We start from the raw sequence: 5,850 nt of genomic DNA, 5'->3' as shown, positions 1-5,850 counted from the left end.
TTACAATAGATTTGTAACAAAGAAAGTTATACAACCCTAAATTTATCTACCAATATTTTAAACAATTATGATTTGTTCTCTTTCTTTTGTTTTACTCCTTTTTTATGTAGCAAGATAGTAAAAGAGTAAATAAATTGGCATAATGTAAATGATGTGGTTAGATAACAATAAACATAAACATAAAGTACTTGAAATAAAGTGAACACTAAAATAAATTGCAAGGAAGTTAAGTACAATAATGTAAATGTTAGGAATTAGTAAATAATGAACATAAACATAAAGTACATGAAATAAAATGAACAATAAAATAAATTGCAAAGAAGTAAAATGCAATAGTATAAATGTTAGAAGTTAGTAGTTAGTGGTTAGTGAAGAGTAGTTAGTAGAATAATAATAAGAAAATGGATTAGCAAGTTAATGTAGAGAACATGGTTTCATCTATTCATCAAATGACTCAAATATGTTTAAAATAGAGGTAATCTATCAATGTCTCAAAGTATCATGAATGATCTAATGATCAATCATTAATAGGTTTGAAATATTGAATATTTAAGCAACCCTAAACAACCATGACCATGATATAATAGACCTCATTAACCAAACAAATGTAACAACAAGTCCATAATAAGAGCAAATGATAACAAACAAAAAGCAACCACAAAAAGGTAGTAAGAGCAAAAATCTAAAAAAAAAGTGTGTAAACCAAAGTTAATCCTTTTTTGCAAGCTTGACTATAAACCCTCTCAAAAGATCAACAAAGAACAACCAACCATTTTTCAATACAAAACAGAACCAAAAACGTAAAAAAGTTTAGGTTACAATCATTACCCAAAAATGTGAAGAAAAAGCTAGGTTGAAATGGTGTCGAGCTTGAATATGAAGCAAGGGGTTTGAGATGAAAGTGTTTATGGTAGAGACTTAATAAAGGGGCTGAGTTGTGAGTGTTAGAGAGTGAGAAGTTTTGAGCAAAAAAGGGTGAAGTGGAAAAAAGTTGATGGGGGTGACTTTTGGGAGAGAAAGATTTTTTGTTTGTCTTAGGTTTAGAGAAGAGATGGTTGAATGATATTTTTCAGAACTTTTAGGGGCTAGAAAGCATGTTAAATGAAGAGAAATATTGTCTCTATTTATAGGGAAAGTAAGTGGGTAAGTGGGTGAAACAAAAGTCACTTTGTGTAAAAAACAGAGTTACTGCTGCTGTTTGCGCATGTGTAATCGATTATCATGATTAGGGTAAACAATTTTTTTTACTTTTTTTTTTGCAGGTATTTTCTTTAGAGCTTTAACCGGAAAACTCCATTTTTCTCTCAGGTGTAAACACTATGCCTTGAGTCCATGCAATATGCCTTTAGTTATGAATGTTAATGTTATTATGGTGATGGAACAATAAATGTATGTATGTTTAATAGGGGCATGGATCAGATGAAAGTTGTATGAGGCTAGGGTGAATTTTGGGGTATGACAGCTGCCCCTATTTAATTTTCTCCGGCCTGAATATATGGATAATGACAACTTCCAATGTGTTCAAGGTAAGAGAGGATTAAATACTAATAGGAGTAACCAGAAATTTTCCCTGCCGGAGGATGATAGTGTTAGGATTTGCTGGGGATTATACATGGTTATGATGATTATGCATGCAATGCGATGTATGCATCATAAGTATCTCCTTAATATGGTAAGTTTGATGTCAAAACCTCGAGAAGGTGGAGGGAAGAAAACTTCACTAGGGGAGGAGAGAAAGGGTAACTGCCCCTAGCAACGGTTGGGAAAAAACAAAATGGTGATTCCTAGCAATAGCTGGAACACGTGACATCTACTGGGGATCAAATGAATAAACTCAGAGATGATTCTTAGTAACCACTATAATATATGACTTAGTGGAGAAGATAAATGATTTTAAATGATGATGCCTAACAACGACTGGGACATCTAACTTAGTTGGAGAGAAATGACAAGACACAATGAGGATTCTTAGCGACGACTAGAATACCTGATTCTATGCGGAAAAGAGGTTGTTCAATGAAGATTCCTAGCAACGGCTGGAATAGCTGACTCGACTGGAGATACAACTTTCCATGAAGGTACATTGACGATTTTTAGCGAAGGCTAGAATACCTGACTCGACTAGAGATCAAACAGTTCAGTGACGATTCTTAGCAACGGCTAGAATACCTGACTCTGCTAAGGAGAATACAGAAGGCCAGTGATGATTCCTAGCAATGGCTAAAATACCTGACATCTACTGGGAAAAGGAGCATCTTAGTGACAATTCCTTGTAAAGATTAGAATACCTGACTAATGATAGGGAATAGATTCAAAGATGATTTTCTACTATGAATTTATGACTTGGCTTGGGGAATGAGCCTAAAATGCCTCTTGTCTGAAAACAAGGAAAGTTCAGTGACGATTCTCAACAACGACTAAATATACCTGACTCTTCGGGGAAAGGGGAAAATATGGTGATGGCTTTCTTGGGATAGAAGAAGTACATTGACGATTCTTAGCAAAGGCTAGAATACCTTACTCCTCTGAGGAAACTTAAAATAAAATGAAATAGTTTAGTAATGATTCCTAGTAACGAATGAAATGCGAAGCTCTACTTGGGGGAATGTTTTAAGGATGAATGTTGATTCTACTGGGGAAAGTTCCTAACAACGGTTGGGAAATTTCGAACCCTGTTGAGATAATTTGAGTAAGTTAAGGAGATACTTATGATGTGATGTTATGTATGCCAATGCGTGTTTGGGCTTTCACAGGGGAATATATGAAATGCAGGGTTTGCAAGTTATGTCAAGTATGATTGGGCTTTGCGGGGGAGCGTATCTGGAGAATACAATGGTGATTGAGCTTAAAAAGGTGATTGGGGAAAGTGTGTTGACTTTCCGGTACTTGAGAAATTGGAGCTCGACATCCAAGCAAGCACTAAGTGTAATGGTTGAGAATTCCTGTTGGGGAAGAAATGATTGGCCAAGTCCAAGGGACTGTGTGGTGTCCTCAGGTTGGGGACACCAAATGCACTTTGGTTACCTTTAGCAAATTTTTGAAAGAAATGTAATTTGATGTTGTCTCCTTTATAACCTTTTTTAACAAAAATTTCCAATGTAATATTATTTAGAAAAAGTCATATTTCGTAGACAAAACAGGGAAAGTAAAAATATTGAGCACATATAAGGGAACTAACTTTATTGATAAGTGGTCCCAAAATGGGTGATTTTATACAAAGGAAGCTAATTTCTAAAATAGGTGATTGCAAAAAGAAAATGATAATTGTAATGGCAATGAAACATCTCGGGTTTCCACCAAATTCCAACTCCGTTATAGTCTTTACGTCTTCGGCCATCCTTTGATCTTGCTTTCAGAAGGAGGGTGATAGGATTGACTCGTTGGGGGATCCACATAATTGAATCTCCAGGGAATGAAGAAGGATTCCTTGCGGGATGTAACCTCTTGCTCTCATTAAATCCCTAACTTTTGTCTAGACCGTCCTTTCGGGTTTTCAGTCTACCGGGATACCCATTTTTGCATAAGTCGCCCTTTTGGGTTTTCAACTTATCAAAATTTCTCTTTTTTTCTTTCAAGCGTAGTATTTTTTCACTGCATCCGCATTCACCGGGGATGGAAGATCTTCACCATCCATAGTTGCAAGGATTAAGGCTCCTCCATAGAAAACCTTTCTTACAACATATGGGTCTTCCTATTTTGGCACCCATTTGACCTTGGGTTAGTGTGAATTGGAAGAATCTTTTCCAATACGAGGTCTTTGGCCTTTAGGCTGCGGTGGAAAACCTTCTTGTCATGTGCCCTCTTGATGCATTTTTGATAAAGTTGGTCATGGCATATGGCTGCCAAGCGCTTCTCATCAATGAGGTTTAGTTGGTCAAATCGGGCTTTTACCCAGTCAGCTTCATCAAGCTTAACGTCGGTCAAAATCCTTAAGGAAGGAATCTCTACTTTGACCGGCAAGATTGCTTCCATGTCATACACAAAGGAGAAGGGAGTTGCCCTAGTGGAAGTGCATACTGAGGCATGATAACCATGTAATGCAAACGGGAGCATTTCATGCCAATATTTATAGGTTTCCACCATCTTTTGCACGATCTTCTTGATGTTTTTGTTAGCTTCCTCAACAACGCCATTCATCTTAGGCTTATAAGGCGATGAGTTGTGCTGGTCGATCTTGAAATGTTGGCATAGCTCTTTCATCATTTTTTATTGAGGTTAGATCCATTATCAGTAATGACCTTGTTAGGGACCCCATAACGGCAAATGATTTCTTTCCTGAGGAATCAAGCCACCACTTGTCTGGTAACGTTGGCGTATGAGGTTGCTTCTACCCATTTTGTGAAGTAGTCAATGGCTATAAGGATGAAGCGGTGTCCATTCGAGGCAATTGGCTCTATGCGTCTGATCACGTCAATGCCCCACATGGCAAAAGGCCAAGGTCATTGAAATTCTGGTATCAGATATGAGATGTCGAAGGTAATGTCACGACACTAATATCTGAACTATACAAACATGATAACAGATAAAGAACAGTAATGCAAGAGACACAAGCAATTGTTAACCCAGTTCGGTGCAAACTCACCTACATCTGGGGGTTACCAAGCAAGGAAGGAAATCCACTAAATAGAATCAGTTCAAATACTCTCAGTAAACAACTTCAAGTTACAGCCTTTTCACCTAATCTCTACCCATGTGACTTCTACCTAAGAACTTTTAGATATGAGATCCTACTCACTCCCCCTCAATCACAACAGTGATATAAAACAAGAATTACAATGAAAAGAAGACACTCTTCAAAGACACATACTTGATCTTACTTAAAAGCTTCAATCAAGTAAACACACACTCATGCTAAAAGCTTAGAGTGGACAAATTACAACTCAAAAATCAGACCAATTCAATGATCTATGGATGAATTGAATGGCTTACAATTCACACGACCACACAAGACTAAAACCCTTATTCTCTCTCAATATTTCATTCGTTATTTCTTGTGTATCAAATCAGGTTTTCCATGTCCTTTTTATAGAAGCATTTGGCTGGGCTTGGACATCATAAAACCCTAAAACTATTTTCCATTCATATCTTCTCAAAATAGTTGATTAGATCTCTTTGGAAAATAAGTTAATCTCGTTGTAATTACTGATTGATAGCGTGTTCAATCATCTCATCAATCATACAAAGATTTGCATTAAAAACGCAATCACATAATACATAACATTCAGACTGAATGTTCTGTATACAGATGTCATGACATCGGGTCTGACATCTCAGTAAAATCCTGCATAATCACATTTTAAACATCCAGCAGGTACATGTTATCTTATGTCAAGACAACACATGTGACAACTTGTGAACACTCTAGGTTTTACCAAAATTGCTGCCAACACAAGAACCAACAAAATCCCCCTTTGGCAAATTTTGGCTAAAACATATATCAGTCCATTTGTTCACAAGAAAAAAAACATATCAGCAATTAAGTAGCAGCAGAAGAAATAACCACATAATTACTAGCTATAATAGCAACTAGTAATAAACACACAATAAACACATAAGTGCTTCTTCTCCCCTAAGTCTGTTCAACACAGACATCTCCTTCAACAACAACAGCACCTGTAACATTCAGAATCACCCTGTGACATCTCCTTCAACATCACCTGTACAACACAGAACATTATTCTGTTCAACATCAGCTGTCATCTGTTTAGCCTAGCTACTTCAGCACGTATTAACTTCTCCCCCTTTTTAGTCAAAATAGACCAAAGAGACCAATTAGACAAAATAAATGTCAATTAGTCCAGCAGAGAATGTCACATAGAATGTTATAACATATAAAATGTTAAAAGATGT

Source organism: Lathyrus oleraceus, chromosome 2 (assembly GCF_024323335.1).
Source record: "Lathyrus oleraceus cultivar Zhongwan6 chromosome 2, CAAS_Psat_ZW6_1.0, whole genome shotgun sequence".
NCBI lineage: Eukaryota > Viridiplantae > Streptophyta > Magnoliopsida > Fabales > Fabaceae > Lathyrus > Lathyrus oleraceus.
This window is presented reverse-complemented; position numbering follows the sequence as displayed.